General features: G+C 35.7%; 1 protein-coding gene across 2 annotated transcripts in view; it reads right to left on the bottom strand.

Moving 5' to 3' along the window:
* Nucleotides 1–22,067, bottom strand: part of kif2c (kinesin family member 2C) — a 60,004-nt gene extending 37,937 nt beyond the window's left edge. Inside the window, exons 1-3 of one of the 2 annotated variants that reach the window (XM_088598110.1) lie at nucleotides 21,809–22,067; nucleotides 11,386–11,627; nucleotides 5,929–5,979 (exon numbers count right to left, since the gene is read on the bottom strand). The gene's annotated coding sequence lies outside the window, so the exon portion shown is untranslated. The remainder of the gene's footprint in view (nucleotides 1–5,928; nucleotides 5,980–11,385; nucleotides 11,628–21,808) is intronic. The other variant, XM_088598111.1, reaches the window with a different exon arrangement.
* Nucleotides 22,068–22,936: the final 869 nt, after the last annotated feature.

The raw sequence follows: 22,936 nt of genomic DNA, 5'->3' as shown, positions 1-22,936 counted from the left end.
AAATCCTTCCTTTCCTTGAGGTTGGCTGGCATGCCCTTGTAGCTCCTCTTCAGTTGTCCTTCATTGTTGAGGAAAATCAGCTTCAGAGGAGCGGAACTTAGCCACTGTGAACATGGGATTTTCAAAATCTGTTCACAAAGCGAGCTAAGTCCTGCACCTCACAAAACTCAGCTGCCCGGTCACTCGAACCAGATGTCCTTTATTTTTCACGAGGATTTCAGCATCTCCTCCTCCCCTGATGTTTTTCTGAGGTTTTTTTTATTATACTTAAAAATGTCGCAGATGCAGATTTATTCAGTGTCACAAAACCTTTCAGGCTGGAAGCACAAAATTGCATGAGTGAAAATAGTAGACCATTAATGGGTCAGCACACAATACTTCAAAACTTGGGGAGTCTAGTTAAAAATGTGTGGCAACATTTTACTAAGCAATGCTACTTCACCATGCTGAATGGCTTATTTATGTGAAGCTATAACCATTTTATAAGCTACGGTAAATAAAATGCTCTATTATGAGGCACTGTTTTGAAATTCTGAATTCAAGATTTTCGTAGATGTTGCTAATACAATGGATACGTTTCTTAGTATATGTACTATAATACTAGTATCTGTTCAGATGAAAAGTCAGTAAACGAGAACTCAGATATGAAAGACTGTAAAAATAAAGTGTATAAACTAAAACTGACATTGAAAAGCCAAAAACAGACCACCCAGTATAGTACTAGTAAAGTCGTTTTTAAGTGACTATAGCATTTTTTAATTGACTGTTCAGTGTGCGTATAATCTGCGTCTTGAAAAGTTATTTTCTTTTTCAAGTATCGTCCTTATGGTTGTAGAGAATAGGAATCATTATACAAGAAGTCTATATTATGGAATAATCTGATCAATGCAGCCCTGAAGCATGTATAAAATAATATCGAATACTCAACAATTGTACATTTATTCATATTTTTGTATAAATCTGTACTGCAGGGAAAATGGCCACTTCCGTAAAATGAAAATCATTTTAAGTAAAAGCAGCTGTGTCAGAGGTCGGAAGTATGAGCACAGATTTTAAAATGCAGTGATTTGTGTGTGTGGCTTTTTTGTATATTTCTTGGCCTATGGAGCAAACATGTCAGGGATGGGCAACCTACCATATCATTCTTAAAATTTATGGTTTCTTTGAAATAAAACAGAAAATGTTAACCAGGGCAGAAATGAAAGAATCAAATAGAGAGCTGTAATTAAGTCATGCTAATGTTTTCACTTAAAAACCTCACAATAGAGGGAGAAATCGATGGAGACCTGGTAATTTGCTGGACGCAGAGTCCATCTGCACAACCCATTTTCCACTGGTATTCATAATCACATTTTCACGTCAAAAGAAAGACAAACCCCACCATATGACTCATGCTGGATATGGGTTTATTGTGTAATTTCCCCTTTATATGTCTCGAATCACCAAGTATTTCTTTTACATACCCACCCAATGTGGAACTGCCAGATCTGTCTTTACGTCTCACCCATCAAGCCATTCGCCAGTCTAAGACATTATAACTTCCACAGTGGCGTACAGGAGGTTTAGCACCACATGGAGGAGAGGAGCATCCCTCACTGACGTCACCACAAGACAGTAGGACACCCAGGACAACCAAGACGTTGTACAGCAGGAGTTTCCAAGGGAGTGCTGACCAGATGTCCCAGAACCCCTTGCAATGGGGTGGAGCCAAATACGGGAAAGGATACTTGGCCACTGTTCTCAATCGAACTCACAGCTTCTCGATCCTAAACCCCTACCCTAGAGAGACTGCCTGCACTGGTTGAGCCACTCAGAAGCCTGACAGGCCACAATTTTTAAAGCAGATTAAATTACTTCAAATTGCTTAGTTTGTGTAATGTACACAGCCATGCTAAGAAAGCACACTAGACTAAAATCCCTTTATCCTCTAATAGGTGGTAGGGTATGGTATTCTAGTTTTATCACAAAGAATAAGTCATTATTAGAAATGGTTGCAACAAAAGGATTTTGCAAGTGCAAGGAAAAGAAAACACAAATCCTGTCACAAATGACAGGACTGTGAATGGAACTGAGAGTACTTTTGTATAACTTTATATTACTAACCACTATTTTGTCTGAAGCAATGTTATTACAGCAATTTAACACAGTTCACTGCAGATTAACTGCTGTTATTTCTTAGACATGAACAGGTGAGTAAAAGGAAAAAAAACGACTGCCAGGAGCTTTATTTGCTTTTGAGCTGTAACTGACGTTTGATCCATAGCTTGTTGCTGCTTCCTGTATGAACATTCCAAAACAAAACCTTATGAAAAAGTGGAAAATGTCTATAGTGACAAGATTTGTCAAGCACGGGAAGTTGTTTTTCCAAAGCATTTATAAAGCCTTTCAATGATGTAGTGGACTCTTTACACAAGAGACAGCTCAGACTGTTTCCTGAGAAGGTAAAATCTTCAATGATGTGTAGTCCATGTGCTTTAATATCTAAATTTGCAGGTTATATATACTGATAACTCTTTGGCTTTGTATTGAGCTTTTACAGAACATATTTTACAATGTAATTAACTGATGAAGTATACATTTTGCTTATATTATTCATAAACAATTGTTAGAAATTTAACTCAAGATAAAAGGTAATACAAATGTTAATAGGTAACATCCTATAGCAATGCCCATATTGTCTGAAGTGCTTGATATAACCATAAAACAAGTTTTAATAAATAAAAATGATTACACTAAATGACAGCTGACCAATTCAGAATTGACAATTGATAATTATTTGTTGTCACATATCACAGAAAGAAGGGAGCCAAAAATAAATTAAAATTGTAAGAATTTGGAACTATTTACAGCACTGTTGACCTATCCTTTAAAGGGGAATGAGTAAGAGGAGGACAAATCCTTAACTCTGACACATTTAACACATAAACACTAGCTTGTTCCGGAGAGAAGAAAAAAGTATAAATTGTTGGATAGTCAACTGAGCAAGGGAATTCTGGAAATGAAAATATGAGGGCTGCCTCCTTACAGCACAAAGGGCATTGAAGTCTGGCTTGCAGCTGGTTGGAAATCCCTGGCAATGTGATTTTATTACATAAAACCAAATCACTCTGCCAGGAATCCCTCCAACTTCAGCAAGTGCGTGTCTTGACAGATATCTGCGTGGTGCCGAATGGAACTCACACACTAGGAGAAGGCTTGTTTCATCCCATTCATCATTTTATAATTTAGGTGCAGAGAGCCCACAGAATACATTAAGTTCAAAACATGAAACAGAATGTGTATCTTAAAAGGACCACACAATGTTTATAAAACAATAACACACAGCTCACATCTCTTTGTTTAGATGACCTTTCATTTTTCTTCCATTTTGGCTGGTACTCAATTTACACTCCAAAAGACTCTCATTTATCCGCAATCCATTCACTGCTTGCTTTTCATAACAGAAACTTGGAAACATAAAGCCTTTACTATGTTTATTTTTTTAACATTCTGTGAGGTTCTTTACTCAAAAGAAGAAAGTATTTCACATTAGAATAATTCTTAATAATGAAGAATGTACTTCTTCTTAATATACAAAGCCTTAGAGTGTTTATATAAATGTAGCAATTCACCCAGAAGTACTGCACATATTTAATAAATTCATAAACAAGATTTACCTCACTAACCCAATAATGAGCTGATTCTAATTTTTCCAAGTTAACTAATAGATATTTAATTGGACTAACATAGCCATAGCGTTTTATTGGTAAGGACATAATTTATGAGTTAAAGGTTTGAATTGATGTCTATTTATTTTTGTACTCCTGCAGCAAAATAACTATAAAGGGTTAACTGTAGCACCTTGAAAGGCTAATAGCTAACATCCCCCTCTGCTTCCTCTAAGGTAATTAAAAGTTTAGGATAGGGATTGTCCACTTTCAGGGAGTGTTTCTTGGCAATTGCTCCCAGCCCATCTATCAACTTTATTAGCTGTGGGGGAAATGGGCTCAGTGCTCATTACACACTGACGACCATGATCAGAGAATTTCTGTAAAAACAGGGCAGGCTTCAGTCTGCACCATATGCAAATTTATGTTTTCCCATGAAGTTCCATTTGTTCTCCTAGACCTGTGAAAGCTGTCTGAATGATGCACTCACCTATTCTCCTCTATTTTAAACAATTCAATAGAGAAAAAGAAAAGCCTGCATTGGTCAGGATACTAGAGGCCCTTCCAGCTAGGCTGCTAATGAATACAGAGGCTTCCCCTGTGTATTTATCCATTGCAACTCTGTTTAAGGGAATGACAGGAATTAAGGCGCACTAGCTTTGAAGTTCTAGCATGACTGTAGATACATGAAGATCAAGAAATTAGTCTGTTGGTGTTTTTGGTCTTTACCGAAACTGGACATGAAAAACTTGCTTTTACAGCTGAAAGATAAGGTTTTAGCTTGAATAGTCCTCGATCCTTTTTCTACATATGCGTATTCTAGACTAAGGAAGCGCTAAGAGATTTATACTTTGGTGATTAAAGGTCTACAGGTGATGACAGCAAATCTGGGTGACCGTATCAGTGCAGTTTGGAAAAATAGCCAGATTGTCTTTTATCATTCCTGAGATAAATACACAGTTAATTTGTTTATTAGTTTTTCCTCCTCTGCCTTTTTATTGTGGGCTTCAAAGAATGTTACCTAAGGCCCACAATGTTCTCCATACATTAGTGGATTACATTTTCCTGTATAAATCACTGGTCCATATAAACAAAAATAGAAAGGGCAACTTGAGTCCCTTAAGGATATCTCCAGATAGTGACCTACCATGTTATTATGATCATGTAAAGGCAATTAGACCATATCACATTATTGAACTTTCTCAGCAAATGCATTTTAAGTGAAATAGTGTGTGTGCCACAACTAGGAACGTCCTTCACTTAGAAATAATACATCTACCATGCAACATATAATGTACTTTTACCACTCACACGGATTGTCTATGGGAATGCAGAGCTAACATTGTTGTTGTCTTAATGCACAGATCCCTGTTATTAACATAATTATATGTACTGCAGAGTTATAAATATAACTATATACTGTACCTTTTGTATATAAAAAATAAACAAAATAATTTTGTTGAATCAAATAATTTACATTATCCTGGCGTTACATTATGTGAAAATAATTCTGTGTGATTGCATGCGTTTTCCTTCTGTATGGGCTTATTATGTCTGTGATTTACAGTCTGCAAATTCCTTTGGATATAAACTGGCAATAATTCTCCAGAATTCTAGTGTTGCTTTAGGGAAGAATAACGTTATGAGCCATCATCTGGGAGGGTTTTTGAACCCATTATAAAGGATTCCAGAAGTTTAACAGGCCTTAAAATGATACACTGAATGTGGCTTTCGTGACAACAAGAACCTCGGAAAGCACATCAGCATATCTGAATGAATTGTCTGATTAATGGATTATCTTGTTTGAAATAAACTAAACCTCACGTCTTGTATTCCTTTTATCTTTAAGATTACATCAAAGGATCAGATTTCTAAGATTATAATGGAGATGTTGTGCATGTATAATGCAGGAAATTCTACCACATTTTGAATTTTAAATCAGAAAGCTGCTTATCCATGGAAGGGACTCACCTCATCAACCTGGAGTTTATTCTGGAAGTATTGGGCACACTGGTGTAACAAGAGCACACGATTGTCTGTTTAGTAACGTCAATCAAGCCTAGCTAGCCAGCTTTTTTCATGGGGCACCTGGTGAAAAGCCACACGGAACATATTGGGACATGTAAACTCCACGCAGAAGGTGCTCCAATCCAGGATCCAAGGTTGGAGATAACATCCCTAATTGTCATGCCACTGTGCCACTTCACATGAACCTAGGGACTCATCATACAGATTTTATCTCACATTTGTAAAACAAATCAATGTAGAACTGTCCACCTACCAGAGATGGTACTGCTTGCGACCAAAACTTCAAAGCAGGCTTCCAAGGATCCTAAAAAAGAAATACCCATAGTTTCTGTTCAGGTGGCACACTGGGAGGCATGACGAAGTAGTCCAGGCACTGATGTTTCTATTTCTTTTGACCCTTTCTCACCTCCCCCTACCCATTTTCACCTTCTCTTTCAGAAACTGTCCATTAATAAATGCATATGTACGTCTTTGACTAGTGTTCTATCCACAATGTAGCTCTGCCTTACTCCCTATGCTTTTCAGACAGGCTCTGCAGCTCCTTGGCAAATAATCAGCTTCTGGTCGTAACAGATTGATAAAGAGGCCTTTAGGGATCATTTTCCACATAATAACGAGTGTAAAATACAGAATATGCCTCAAAGAGTCCTTATTATTGAACTAATTTTACCCAAAATTATCAGAGTGCAATTTTACTAAGCAGAGACCTCCAGGAAATACTACTAATAATTATATGAACAACATTGGTTATGCCCAAAAGTCTTTAAAGCTGTGTAAGAGACTGGTTCTTCTCCTGTGACCAGCAAGTTAAGACTTTCTTCAGGATACTGCAAAGTGAAGGGTTGCTGTGGATATAAAGAACCTGTGGCACTCACGTCTTCTGAGTTACTTCTTCATAAAACACTTTTATTTTACCTTTTCTCATACCTTACCTTTCTCATACTTGTCAATTTGTATTTATGGCCTTCTTTGGTGCAGCTGCTTGCTTACAATGTAAATGGAGCAGTAACTCATAAAATAATAAGGTGAAGTGGCTACTGGCTGAATACCTGACATACCTAAAATGTCTCTAAAGCAACTTCGGTTCCTCTGTTTTCAATGCATGTATAAAATGTAAAGGTATGAACCAAGGTGGACACAGTGAAGGGTTAGAAAAAAGATTTAATTTTAGATGTATTCCTTTACTTAAATCATCTTATTTACTGGGAGGTCAAACTGGCAGAATACATTTTTCTCAGGTCCATAATGCTTTAACTGTGTCTTGTAAGAACATTAATAAAGTTTAAAACATATTGAAATTCTTGAAAGGTTTGCTATTATAAATTTCCAGCGATGTACCCTAATGAGGTAATGATTATGTACAATCCCCTATAATGGCCTCCAGACTTATAAAAATTGAGGAGAACTGGAATTATATAATGGAAATTTAAAGGCATATAATTAATTAAGAAGCTATCTGAATTTCTAATTTATTTTATTCACCTATTTTTTTTTACAGATTTTCATTATGTTAACATAATGTACCAGGTCAAGAATGACATGCTTTCTTCTTACTAGAAACAGAGCTGTCAATCTGGTTATTCATTAAGAAGCTAAATTATTATTATTTTAAATGTATTTTAATCACCTCTTTTACCCATTTTTCCTTATATTACCATAAAGTACCAGGTCAAGAATTAGATGCTTTTTTGTAACCACCTATTTAACGCCTATTAAATCATAATACAATCTCAATTAATTAAGTGGTGAAATTATTACATTTTAAGTCATGTTATAAGTAGAAGAATGAACCAAGGTTACTTATTTTTGGCTAAAAGGTCACGGAAATATCTCAGTTGCTCTGTTAACCTTTTTGCTAGATCTCCTTTATAAGCAATATTAAGTTGGTCATCACAGCCCCTTCACAATAATGTCACTGCTTTTGACCTTTGCTTCACATGCAGTGCACATGAACTATTACACCTGTTCCGATTCAGCTGTATTCACTCATAGTGCTCTGACCCACATCTATTATTGCACCACAAAGGTGAATCATGTCGTGTGGTAAAACAAAGTTCATCAGCAACAGTGCTCAGCGAAATCGGATCTACAGGACCTCCTGCCTGGAATGTGGTTTTATTTATTTTTTTTTACTTTTTGAGGTCGTTTAAAAGCTTTTTAAAGCCTTTGGAGCTGGAATTGTTATAGTAGTACAGTCCTTTGTCCTTTAAAGGCATATATTATTCAATGCTTCAGGACAGGAATGCAATATCTATTTAACTGTGTACCTACGATACGCTGTCCTGAAAAAAAAAAAGGAACAAGGGCACTGCTTTATCAAAGGAGTTACTAAATCACAATAGTAATAATGTGTCTGTTGTTAACTCAGGTTAGAATGTAGTTTAAAAGAAAATATTCTATACCCATTAGCTTTCCCATCAACTAAGTCTGGAATGCACAAGTACATACTGACAACAGATTGGGCAACAGATTTGCAGAATTTTCTTACTGGGTTCACTAAATGCAACCTGAACTAAACTTATTCTTCATGCAATTGCCTGAATAGCACATCTTTAATAGTGGTAATCTTAAATACTCATTTCTGGTAATGCAAATACATTACTTCATTATTTCCTTATTTTTGGTAATGCTAACCAATGTTCTGAATGATACCGACTGAATTGAATAGAAGAAAACATAATCACCTGAGCAGTTACACTTTAAATAAGAGCAGATTTACTTTGAAGTATTCGTTTCCCCGATTTCATTATTCACTAATTGGTCTTCAAACATGTCTAGAGCTGTACTGGTGTTTTTCAGATTGCTGTCGTGTGAGTTTCATCGTCTGAGCTCTGCACTTTGTCCCCATGCTCACATATAACAATCTTAATCCTGAACATTTTTTCAATAAAGAACACTGCTCTTTATTGTTGACATTAAATGAAAAATTCCTGTTTTTGTATTACTGGTCTGCCAGGCACCTCTGCCTAAAAAGTAAATTGTTAAGACAGTGATTCTCTCTAAATTATTTTGGCCGGTAAGCAACAGGCCAAGCCACATATGTCAATCTAGGTACGGAAATGTTTTAGTTCATCTCCATCCTGGTGGAAAAACTTCAATCGGCAAAGGGACCACTGCACTCAGGGTAAAAGTGGATTTCCTAAAGCTAATATGAAAGAAAGTTTCAGTCTGTTAGTTGGTACAGAGTACCAGCTGGCGAGGTAAGATGATTGACAAGGTGGATGAAGATCTGACACAGACTGAGTTGGTTAATACCAGCTCAGCAGCCTAGAGTGATAAGTGTGAATCAGGAAACAGCAATTCAATACGGTCTGCCTTCATCACGTATCACAAATGCATTCACCAGATTTGCCACCTACAAATTAAAGCGTCCACAAACCCTGCCACTTTGTTTCCTTGTGTGCTCATGAAACTTCTCAAATAGCATAGTTACAGCATAATAGACAGTTAGGTACAGTAAGACTTACCTAACCGCCTAGAGTAATCCGGGGCTTCTGAGTACTATATCCCACAACATTTAAAATTAGCACTAACCACTCCATTTCAGTAAATCCCTTTTAATTTTTAATACATTGTGAAATATAAAAACATTTTTATTATTCATTATTAATGTATTCAGCTGATACTTTTTTCCAAAGCAATTTACTTTTGTTCCCATTTATATAGCTAGGCATTATTTACTGGAATAGTCTAAGTGATCTACCTTGCTCAAGGATATAATAGCAGAACCCCACCCAGGATCTGGGCCTTTCCAATTGTTACTTTACAATTATGAAGCTAGAGCCCTAATAACTAGCATGAAGCACAGCTGGTATACAGTCCAAAGTAAAAAAGGAATAACAGTCTTGTTAATAACATAGAATGATTGCTATTATTAATCTCAACTTGGTAAGTACATCAAACAATTCTTATATACCATGCATATTGAGAGAGAACAGAGGTTTAAACTACTGCACACAGCATCCAGGATGATAGCGATTAAGAACTTAATAGAGCGCACTTTGCTCGAAAAGGCAACCTCCGAAATGCAATATTCTGTAGCTCAGTCAAATCCTAACAAAGCTGAAATGAGCAGGCAAACAGAAAAGGGATGACGTACTTAATAACGTGGCATTAACTCCCCTGGCTGAGGAAAGGACAGGACTTGCTGAAGATCAGCGCAGTCTCCACCCCGCTTCACTTACAAGGAATGAACCAGAAAGGCAGTTGCAAGGGTGGAGCTGGGGTGGACAATGGGAGTTCTGTGCAGCCAGGGAGTATTTATACATGGGGGAGCTGAGGTGTAATTTTACAACATGCCTATCTTCCTAATGTGTGGTAATTTGCAGCATTAGCAAATGGTACAATATATTAAAAACAATTCTCGAGGAATGACGGCAGCCAAAAGCTTGGGAGAAATTAGAATCGTTTCTTGAGATGTGGAGATTTGGCGGAACCCGCTTGGCTTAGGGTCAACCTCCCGGCCGTTGGACGGGGAGGATAGGACCCCCATGCGACCAATTGGGTAGTTGCAAAGGTGGAGAGGGGGTGGAGGAGGGATGCAGAAAATGAACGAGGAAGAGGAGAGGGTGACGTTTGATATATATGGAGACCGGTTGCTTACGTCAGGATTAGTGAGAATTGCAGCAGCTGTGTCGAATGAGCTCGACTGCTTTCATTCCTCCTGAACCTTAATTAAAAACTCCATTAATGAGGAAATAGGGGTGTCAGCATTGATATTAAAACATTTTATGCCACAGTGTTCATTAGGCCTGTAAGACACGCTTTGAATAGAAAATCTGAACATTTTCTATGAAACGTTTCCTGTATCAATATATATCAAATGTATCAAATGATAAATATCAGTATCAATATAAAAGAGATTCAAATAAAAGTTAAGATGAAATAAGCAATGAAAATATGGAGCCCACTAATGATTTTTTTTTGGATAATACGCACACATTGAAACGGGGACTGCTAATAAACCCTTATTCATGCTTCATTACAGTAAAGACATTTTGCCACTCTGAACATTGGGTAAAACTGCTTCCTATAAAACTGAAATGGGAATATAATCAAACCTCTGGGAATTGTAAATAGCTTACCAAGCATGAATTACTGGAACACGTCCTTAAGCCAATAATCTTCTATTTCTTTAAGTCAGCACAGAAGCGTCAGTTTTCCAGAAGGACAATACTATATAAGACCACACTACGAAACAATGTCAGAGTCTTGCTGTGACCAGCTTTTCATCCTGACCTGAGTCAACAGAACTTCTGTGGGACCAACTCACCAATGCCCTCAACAGGAGAACCCTTGCCCGACTGCAGGTGCACAGGAAGACTGGTTAAGCATCCCACAATGTACTAAGGCTGAGACTGAATACATAAATCCTGTTTCCGGATTGTTTTAATGCTCAAGCAGGTCATGTCTGATGCCCGCTCTGTTTTCATTTCTACAGTGAGCTATGTCTCACAACGAGAACCCATTTTTGACCTGCTACGTCTCTAAGATATTTGATTATATCCCTTCAACCTGAGTGCCGCTTTTCTTTTGCACATCTTTGTTTTGAGATGGCATTTCCTTACTATGTGAAAGACAGCAAGAGATAAGGTATCAGGAAGAGTTAATATGATTTTTCTAAGTTTATGAAGGACTGTGGTATTTTATTTGTTATGTTAAAAACAAAGTTATACGTACATATGCAAGGATGCAATTATGTTATACTTACAGCTTATGGATTCAGATTTCAGTTATCTTGATCTCTAACTGAAGCTCATTCTTTTGCCAGATGTAGTCATAACTGAAAGGATCAAGACTAAATGTACAGATAAGTCCAATGGAAGGCTTATCCAGACCAGCTTCTGTTTGACGCTTACACCTTCCATAGAGTCCACCCAATAGTTAAGCACGTCTTGAAGGAGTCAGTCAAAGTTGCTTTTGAATGATCATCCTGGCATGGTCTATATTTGCCTGCAAATAGAACACATGAAACAATTATTAAACTGAGGTCAAATACTTGTGCCAGATATTTTAACAATGCCTCTTAGGCACCAAATGCCTCACAGCCTTTTCGCATGAGGTGCTCAGTCAAGAATCAAAATACTTTTTAAATGCGTTTACACCACAACATGGAACTAAGAAACTATATTTCACAGGATTATAACTAGAATAAGTAGAAACAGGAGAATCAACTTAAATGCGAAAAACATAACAATTTGATTCTTTAGAACAAAACAAATAGAAAAGCCCAAAATCTCACTAAATCTAGGAATGTACTAAATGAAATGTAAATGAATATCATTGAGCATTAATTCTTCAATTAATTATGAGGAAAAGCATTGAATTTTGTATCAAGTTTTTTACATAAACTGTGAATGGCACATAGTTTGTGCAGAGTTCACATTTGGGTTTTCAATATTACCCTGGGATATAAGATCAAAGTTATTTTTTGTGCTGCCAGGGGTTATGGAAAATATGGGGGATTGTTAACACTACTTTGCAAAAAACGTCTCCATGTGACGTTAGTGTTAGTGAGGATGGAAGAAGACCTGACCAGCTGGTCAGAGCACAAGCAAGACCACCTAGTCTAACAAGACACAATACTTAGAACAGCTTGTTAAAAAGTGGAAGATGAGGTGTTTCTGTATAACAGAAATCCAGGATGTTGCTAGAAAAAAACAAGGAATCTCTATTATCCTATGTTGCAAGTGAAGTTGAAGAACTGTCCTTTTTCCCTGCCAGAATCTCTGTTTACACGCAAAAAAAGAAAAGCGTGGAGTCCAAATATCTTTCTTTAAGTCTGTTTTTTGTCAGTTGTTCATCAGCACAGCCCACACCTACTCATATTTTCAGAGGGGACTATAAACCTTTTTGTCTGAAACTTGCTTATGGCAGTCATCTGCAATTTCTGGGATATTTTGAGCCCAAATGTACCTACTCGAGGCTTAGTATTAATTAGAGGCAAATCAGAGGGGTCACAAAGGGTGTTTTGGTCCACTCAAGCTCAAACAGTCCCCAGTTGTGTTATCGTCTATGGAATTCTGGTTGCAATCAGCGAAGGACAAAGCTCAGATTCAAACTTGGACTGACAATGTTGGGATCGGGGGCTGAACCTGCACTCTAAATAACTGCTTCTGCTGATTGAGCTGTTAGAAAACCAAGAGAGTATTTTTCACAGAAAAGTGCAGTGTGTCTCAGTTTTGATGGGATTGTAACATACCACTAAATGAAAATAGAGAGTTTTGATTGGAAACAGAAAAAAAGCAGACCAACAGACATGTCAAGTGGGGAGCTGCTGTCTGTGTGTATTGGCTGTAAAGGTCAATTCCGTGCCGCCTTCAAGTATTGAGGCGACACCCAAAGTAGGCTCAATAGCCGAAAGATTTAAATGAAAATCGTTTGTAGATTATTCCACTCTCTTTGGTAAAGTGTTTTGTTTTCTCCTCAACTGACAACACAATAGTCCAAATCTTGCCTTGTAACATCAGAACATTAGCAGACTCCTCCGAGACTGGTCGCAGCTACCTCAGTTTCCCACACATAAATGAAGGTGGACAGAATTCAGTGACTTTATGAGGCTTGGAAAAATGCAATAAAATGCTTTTCTCTGAATGCACCCATCTGTTGGAATTTAGTGGACTTCCTGTAAACAAGCCTAAGAGAACAAACCCCACACACCAGGTTGCTGCATAAAATTGTCCTTTCATCTTTTCTTCTTTCTTTTTTTTAAAAAAGTTGCTTCCATCTAGCATGGCTGAAAGCCCCAGAAGTGAACATTTTTAGCTCAAGAAAGGGAGCACCGTGGCCCTTATCTCGCATTGCATCCGTAGATGGCACGAATAGTTACATAAAAAATAATCAAGAAAAGACCATACCAGGGCAAGAAAAATTATGAATTCACGCAATCTTTGAAACATTTTTTTTTCTCCAACGGCTGCTTTTAATGGGAATGGAAATTTGATATTTTTTTTAACTGAGGACATAGAATTTATAGCAGATTTTTGGATTGTTTGTGATTTGTTTGTTTTTCATTCTAGCTACTGGGATGAAGTTAGCAGTAACGTCCAATGTATGAAGTTCTTTTTATGGCTTCTCACACGATCTTTCTCATAGTAATTATTTATTACGATTATGAATTGCGTGAGTAAAGTATAAGTGTTCGCAAAATATTGTTGTAGACAGATCATACGGCAACAAATCCTCTCCCCGTACAACTATCCAAATGATGAAGCATTTCCGTATCAAATGTAATCTGTAAATCACCAGCATAATACTTTTTGAAAGAAAGAACAGCATAGCTAAATGTGAATCCAGAAACAACTGAGAAAACATATGTTAAGTTGTAAGAGTTGAAAAAAATGTGTCATCTTGGAATTATTACATTTTTTTAAAGAGTGTCGTGACTGAATACATTTTCCTGGAAACATAGCATATTCTGGGCTCTGGAGTGTTAATTTGGCAAGAAAGAACCAAAAAAATCAATTAACATGTGAAACAAATGTTACAACATGAAGCCACGTCTACTGGTGTCTGATATTGACATCTTAGACAGCTAGTTGATCTAGACAAAAAAAACCCCAGTAAATTAACAAAATAAAGTAGGCTACACAAGCAAAAGAATCTCTTAGCAGATATTTAGATTGTCGGACTCCCTGCAGTTGAAATTTGAAATTCAGAATGTGACAAAGTAATACAATCTTGAGTTTTCTTTGAGCTTTCCTGATTACAAATACAATTTAATGTTTTTTTCAGTATATCTAAATTATACAATGCACAGAATCCATTAGTGATTAAATAGCAGTAACTGTTAGAGTGAAAAAGCGTGACACTACAAAACTATGGACCTACCACATGATGATTATTAAGTATGATTCAGGGACATTTTTAAAAAAGTAAAAGGGTTCTCATGCTTTATCTTGTATTGTCAGGTAATTCTTAATAGCAACATTGGATGAAATTTCTTCTTACAGCAGTAGTTAAGATTTTGCAGACTCAGGTTAAATCATCACAAGGCAAAGTACTAATGTAAGGCCATTTTGTAGATTTGAACTACATTTTCGTCTAGATAATCTGTATTATAGTTCATAATATTTTGAAGGATTTGTATTTCTACAAAACAACGTCTTTTAAAAATTGTTCACGGAGGCCAGAATAATGCGCTTTAGATTTACAGCATAAAATATTCCGCAGGGTTAACAGCTGTGAGGAAAGTATCAAACTCTTAATGGCTGCTCTCATTTTCAGATGCTGAAACTTGTGTCAGAGCCAAACTTCAGACTTGCCGGGCCCTGTCTGTCACTCTCATCTTGCTCCTATTTTTTATGAAAGGGTGTCATTGGATATTTATAGTGTAGAAAAGAAAAGACTGTATCCAAAAGAACTCTGACACCTATTTTCTGACCCAGAGGGAAAAATGTCAGATAATTTTCCATCCAGCACTACCTGACCTACCAGTAACAACGCTTAGATTTGTTTACCTTTAAAAATGGCTGTACTTTTAACAGTGCCACACAAGAACTGTGGGTATTATCACCTAGAGTCTTAGGCCCCAACTGAATCAAAATGTCGGCTCACCTGCCAATCTCAAATTACAAAACCATTACTTGACAGTGGTTTTTGTTTGCTTGAGGCTTGCTGCTTGTGTTTAGTGGATTACCGCCATGAACTATTGTCTTTTGCGAATAGTAGGTGGGTTGACGTCTTGATTTAATCTTTAATGTTGAATTAAATCCGTTTTGGAACACAATTTACAAAACTGTGAGGTGGGTGAGTTCTGACATTAATGAGTAAGAGTGATTTGGGCTCCAAAGAAAACAAGGTTAATTGCTTTCTGCTAGTAAAATGACACACCTGAAGTTGCTAAAACAACAACCCTGCCCAGTGGTTATGTTAATGTTGATAAACCTTTAACTGTCACTCACAAACATTTTTCTTAGAAAATAACTCAGTCTTTTCCCTGACAAAATGGTGAGAAAATAAGAAATTCATATTTTTCCCTACAACACAGTGCAACCCTAATCTAAAAATCTCTTCATAGTCTGGTTGAGCAGACATAAAAAGTCCTAATCAAAACAAGTCTATATTAATTCTACATTTCCAAAGTCAGTAGGTATCCATTAACAATAAAATGCATAAAGAAAACAATACTAAAAAGCAAAAAGAAATATTTCACATAGCCTTTTAGTATCTGAGAAGTATATTCTTGGATCTTTTACAATTCATTAAATTGATCCAATAATTATATCCAAAGCTATTAAATCATTCTTCTGTGATTGTGGAATAATGTTTTACTGCTATAGAAAAAATATAATGTATGTCTGCACATGTTCTTATTAATTCTGAACTGGTTTACTCTTTCGCCTTCATTAAGTTTAGCAGTTCAAAGACGCCTTTCTTTCCATTTCCATGAGTTTGTTTAAAAAATACTGCCTTTTGCCAAACGTTCCATTTTGAGGAAGCAACCCTCCTAAGTGCTTCGTGAATAAGACCCACAGTAACAAATACTCACAGCCAAATAGACTTCTGCTCTCTACCATAGTGTTTTGCTTAAGGTTTCATTGAGAAGGAAGAATTTTGTGCATCATTTATGCTTGTTATGATTTGAGTGTATTTTTCCAGGATACAGTAACAGGCTGGTTGTATTGTTTTCCCATCATAAGCTTGCAGCTATGGAGAAAAAGCACTCACAAATACATCAGTGTAACACAATTTAGACATTACACAGAATAATTACATCTAGACACATACGGGAGTATTATTCTTACAGAATAAATGGAGGTTTAAAGTATCCTTTTCTTACTCTGCACTTCCTTGTTTTCCTAAGGAATCAAAGATAAATTAATGGATCACTTTTGTTACCTTCAAATTCTGTATTCAATGAATAATGCATCTGTTATAGCTCCATGTATGCCCAATACCTTAGACAATATTATTTGTGTTAGGGTAAAATATTTAATAAGATATATTAAGTTCAAGCTGAAAGTGAGTGCTTTTGAAAACTTCCGCACAACTCTATTTACATTGTATAAATTGTGGATAATATTTAAAATTAAATCCCATCTAACAGATGTTCGAAAAGTCAAAACAGCAATCAAGAATATGACTGAGATATAGATAGTTGTATTAATACTTCATTTCTGCAGTATTTGATCTTTTATCATAATGTAGTGTAGAGTTTGTACCACATTAGTTAAAGTTGTTTCATGGTGAAGACTAGAAACTAGAGACTAGCGGCACCTTATTATTCTGATCTCTGCAGAAATTATATTATGCTCTATATAGTTCTTCTTTTCCTTATTATAATTATATATTATTTTTAATCTATTTTCATTAATAAAAATATTCTAAAGGCCTGAAAAAAAACTTTACATTTCAGCTACTAAGTGAAAATGTACACTGGATACACCTCCATAAACCTATCTACTGAATGGAGTATACTGTTTTCAAATTATGGCCTAATTCTCCACTATCCTCATCACTGACCCTAAAACAACATACATTTAGGATATGTGACTCCCATTGGTCAACAAAGAACTTTTGGACTATATTAAGATTTATCACATTATCTACTAATTTATTGTTTTCAAAATAAATATAATCTATTTATTACGTAGATAGAATTAGAATACTCTCCTGCGAGAAATTAAAATTAACCAATGCACTTAACATTAGTGTCTTTGTTGACGTGTTGCTGTGCTATCAGAACATGATAGAGAACCAGAGAAAACCAGGTAGTTAGAGCCGTTCCACACAATATATTCCATTTAATCCTGTAGTGTTCAGATGTAATTGAGGGCTTTATTATTATGCATTCAGGCTCAATGAGAGTACAATTATTCTATCTAAATATTTTAGAGATTACAAATATAATTTTACATGGACATTGAACAGCTGTGTATGAGGTACAAAAGAAGAGAGGGTATTACATATGAGACCACGCAGAATGTGAAACATTCTGAACACTGATAATTTGGTGGAATGGTTAACATACTTCTGAATCGGAAGATCTTGTTTTGTATTCAATGTGTAAAATAAAGAAATGGTTGAAAACTGGGTTGTTTGAAAAAATACAAATTCCAAAGGAGAGTGAAAATTGGGTCTCTTGTCATAACAAAGGAGCTGAGTGTACCCATATCATTTCAAACAAGAAAGGTTTTTTATGCACAATGGCTTTCCTTTGAAATTGATTTGGAGCAATTATAAGATAAAAAAAACAACAACAAAAAAGATGAGAGCTCTTCACAAGGTTGGCATTAATCACCCAAGTTAGTTTTTAAATAGATAATAATTTCGGATGATATTTAAAACACAAGCGGTCAGTACTCTCATTCAACTGATGTCACATTCCGACATTTTAAGTACTGGTATAAGCTCTTCCTGTGTTACTTTTTGTACTAATTTTGTACTCATTTTTTAACTAGTGCACAGTTTCAATTCACTCAAAATATTTTATTCCATTACCATGACACAAGCCTAATGTAGTATGGCTTAATTAAAAAAAACCTTGATCATGAAACAATTCACCATTCTTCAGTATAATGACATATTATAAAATAAGACTAATCAACCTAGTCTGGGAGTGACTTGATTTAATTTAATTAATTTCAATCATTAAATGATGTAATTTCTTTGTAGCCAATTACGAAATCTAAATAATATGACCCATAAATATGCTTTCCTTGTTATTACACAAATGTCCTCTAAAACATTGTCCTGAATATATCTGTTCAGAACTATCCCACTTGTTTAGCTTTGGCTACAACAAGTTCTTGTTTCATAATTATGTACTCCAGACCGTAATGGTAAACTTAAAATCAAACACCCGGTGAAGTGCAATTCTACTTTGAAATGAATTGGCTCAACACAGAATTCAAACAATTACATTGTAGGGAGAGGGGTACATATTTATATTGATTTTTATTTTGAACAGTATTTTCAACTGCAAAGTCATTCAGTAATACAGTTCAAACAATACGGAATATATATATATATTTTTAACGGGGAATGGTTTGTTTTTCCTTTACACTTATTTGTACTTCTAAGTAGAAGTGTACAGTCATACTGTTAGCCTTTAGATAAAATCCTAAGCAATTATAATGAGAAATATTTTTTAAAAATATGTTAAATGCATATAATATAACTGAGAAATTACTCCTTACTCAATACAAAATAATGCATGTGCAGCTTATACTTTGTTTTAAATAATCACTTCAAATATAAATGTATTGTTGCATTTGTAATTTTTGGCCCTCTTTCTAATTTTCCTAAATTGTTCTAGGAATAAAAAAAAAACTTTAAAAAGGGGAAGCTTTTAGCACACATAATTAGGAATACAATTTGAGAAAAAAAGCTAAAATATTTCAATGGGAAGAGCGCTGTCTGGGGATTTTATTTAATGCTTTGGTTACTAGAAATCTAATATTACTCGGTTTAGAACGAAAATCGATGTCTTTTAGAAAAACATTGACTTCCTAAATCGTATGTTCTTCGGAGATTTTACATTTTTCATGCTGATTGAATTGTTTTAAACGGGGTTCTGTTTATTATTTGCTTTTGAAACTGAAAGGTAACAAAAAGCAGCCCCATTTTTTCCCCCTATTAAGATACTAAGCATTTGACTTCCCAAATAAGTGTGAACAGCTCACAACTAATTTAACTTGACTCAAAGCACATGCCTAAGGAAAAAGGCACTTGTTTGCTCTCAGACTGGTATTTACAAGCAGGGTCTGAGAATTCAGCAAGGTGCTGTCTCAAACAGTAAAGCTAACAGAAGTAACCTAATGTGGAATGTGAGCACGTAAATCTAAACTACACTCCCTTGCTTAGCTGTCTCACATAACCAATATGTGCAATTTTATCCTACTCTTTTCAACTGTACAGAAACATTTGGCGGGCTTGGAAAAGGCCCGGTTTCTGTATAAATGTCTTTAGGGCCAATCGTTTTATTCTAAACAGACTTGATTTTTTCAGATTGTGCGCCTTGTGTAGTACTTGTGAACTGTCCTTCACAGCCTTCTATTTTAAATATAAAAGTTAGCATTTTTAATAATTAATCAACTTAATTTTGCTTATAATGCATTTTATTGGACTCCATGGTATTTCCAATATATATCTATTTCATATAGATTACATCTTTCAAGTCTTAAGCGCAGTTATTTCCAAACTTTGTGGGTCAGAAGCTTTGTCATTTAAACACACAGTTCTCTTTAACTACATGTAACATGACCTATATTCTCTACTATAGCTCTCAGTTAAAACCAACTGAGGAGGCCTCGAAGAAAGCCACAGTATTGCTGCAATCATAAAAATGATGTCAGGTGGGAAACAGAGGTCACCCCCGGTGCTTGCATAGGACATGTCTGGCACTGTATGGCCAAGAGTTTTTTTTTTTTAAATATTTAAAAATGTTATTTTTTCTTTGCCACATACGTTCCTAGATATTGTCAAGTGGTTGCTGAATACATTTTTTAATTTTGTGGCTTGAATATTAATTTCAAAATACCCTTTTGAATGCAGTAGTTTAATAATAATAATAATAATAATGAAAAAAGAAACAAAAATAACATCTAGCTTCTAGTGATATATATCAAAACAAATGCTTCTACCACTGCATGCACGCGATCTTAAAAATTTGCCCAGGTGTGGTTTTCTTTTCAAGTTGCAGAATCACTCATTTTTTCAGTTTCTGAAACACCAAAAAGCTTTAAGTCTTCTTTAATGAAAGTGGTGTATCTTTTTTTAAAATCAAATTCCGTTCACTGCCCCACTCACAAGAGATTATTGTATTTATTCCACCTTTGTTGTGCAGTAAACAATGGTGAGACAGGACAAACAGCAGCAAACTGTATTTTCTTCTTCAACCATTTTTGGAAAACAGTCATGGGGGAACTTAAAAATGCGTGATATGGATTCTCGGAATGTGTGACTGTTGCATGAAATATTGTCACGCATGATTAACTTGGTAACCACATCCAACAGTTCATTAAAAATTAGTTTTAAACAAATAAATAGGCTGTTCATGTTTTTCCATATGATACTATGCTACAATCTCTATGGATTTTCTCTTATTGAGTTTTCATTGCTAAGACAAGCACAATAAAGGAAATAAAGGCAGGAGATGGATAGCATGACCTTTCCCCATCACAGAGTTGAAATCATCAGTCAGAGAAACTGCCAGAAATGTAATGAGCAGATTCTAAGGATAATATTCACGTGCCAGAACTTGGAGTTCTCAGACATTCTGATTAGAAAATTGTTCTGTCTGAGACGTAACCATAATTCATAAAACATTTCATATAATCTCTAGTGCTATTATTCAGACTTTGGGTCATGTCTGGCTTCTTAATGTTAAATTAACTATAACTTTTTTCTTTCGCTATATATGGAAATCGTACTTCTATGGAGAACACAGGCGCCTTTTCAATAGTCTTTTCCTGCGCAAACTAGAAACCTATACTCAGAAGTATTTCATATAATTTAAGATCATCAAAGGAAAATAAAACATGTATAGTGCCTCACTGAACTTAGGAAAAAACTTAGGAGCTTTACAAAGTTTATTATGAGAGACACCAGATATCTCATCTTTAATTATGGAGGCCGTGCAACCCCGTAAAATAAAAACGATCACAGAGCATCAATGCAAGTCTTTAATTTAGTCCTCATTTCTCACATCCTTAAATCAAGCTAAACATTCTTGACTCTGTCTCTCAATGCAGGGAGAAGTCATCTATGAATTAATACTTTGAAAGGATAAACCAGCATGTTTATTCCATCTGATTGATGGGTCGCACTATTCTAGTTGCACTTAAAAATTAAGAAAGTAAAAGTAAAAGTATAGCTAACTTTCAGATGGTAATGGTTATCCACGTTTATAGTTCTTTTCCCCTTCATTCCCTGTTAAAATCTCTCTTTCTCTGAGAAACATTAAACAGAAGACAGTAAGAGTAAATGCTGCAGGAAAACCTTTAGGCATGCGAAATTCATAGTCTTATCACCAGCAGAATCTTAAACCTCTTAAGTGAAGTCACCCTGTTTTATCACTCCTAGAGCATACCACTTTTTATTACATATACATATTTTGATGGCATTATTCCTTGCGATAATGATGAAATAATTATTTGTAAGAAGATAAAATTGGAAATATTCTTACTTACTCAAAAAGATGGTTTTCACTCAGGATTCATTGGAAACAGGAACATTTTGTAAACCGCACTGTACAAGAACCCACAATATCCTGCAAAGGCTGTTAGAAGAAAACGAAAGATACGTTTGCATGTAGTTTCTATGCTTCAGAGTAAACTCAAGTTCTCTCTCTCTGAAACACATCTGTCCCTTCTTTCTCCTAAGTCAGGCACTGAATTAAAGACACACACATCATTCACAGAACTTTGTCTCTCAAAACCACACCCAGACCAGAGTCAAAGAGGAGGGGAAGCACTGCCTTTTCCTTAAATAAGACCAGAAAGAGTTTAGACTTCTGTTTTTTGCTCTGGTTTGCTCCAGATGTCATGCAGTAGGTTGGAGCTTAAAAAAAACACAGTTCTATTTGTGTTTGGAATATCCATTTAAAACAGCACACATTTGCCACATAACTGAAATAATAACAGAATTTCCTTCTAAGGTGTACCTCAAGGATTGACATTGCAGACAAGTCTATTACAATGATGGTCACTTGTGCTTGTCTACATACATATGTGAACATGTCTAAACCTTTGTGTTTTGCATCTCATTTGATGAGGCCCAACAGCTGCTCTTTCCTTCACTCCAAATAGAACAGCTTCCCATTAAGAAGCTAGCAGAAGCCATGAAATACCCAGCTTTCACATTGCGTGTTGGTGGTTGAGAACTATTAAATGGGCAGGAGACTCACTCGATTGCCAAAAAATCTCCCTGTTCTTTTTTTATAAAGAATCTTTACAATCCACAAACCAACTTGTTCTTATTTTCCAAAGAATTTCTGCTACGGTAGTTCTTGAACAGCTGCCCAGGAGGGAGGTTTGTGAAATTAGGGCAGATCCGCGACAACAGCACAGTTTATTTTTTGACTGGGGAGGACTACTGCCTCAGAAGCCAACAAAAGATTTGAAAAAATCACCACTCCTACTGCTTTTGAAGGTTAGTAGGTGAGTGTGTCAAATTATTTAAAGGAGGAAACTGATAGAAGGAGCAATGTTCTTTCAAAACGCCCTTTGAAAAAAGACAAAATAATATGTAACATCTAAGAAACATAGAATGCAAATAAATAAATATTCTCTTTCTTGAGCAATTTCATTAACATAGCC

Source organism: Lepisosteus platostomus, chromosome 11, assembly GCF_059453375.1.
Source record: "Lepisosteus platostomus isolate fLepPlt1 chromosome 11, fLepPlt1.hap1, whole genome shotgun sequence".
Lineage (NCBI taxonomy): Eukaryota > Metazoa > Chordata > Actinopteri > Semionotiformes > Lepisosteidae > Lepisosteus > Lepisosteus platostomus.
This window is presented reverse-complemented; position numbering and strand designations above follow the sequence as displayed.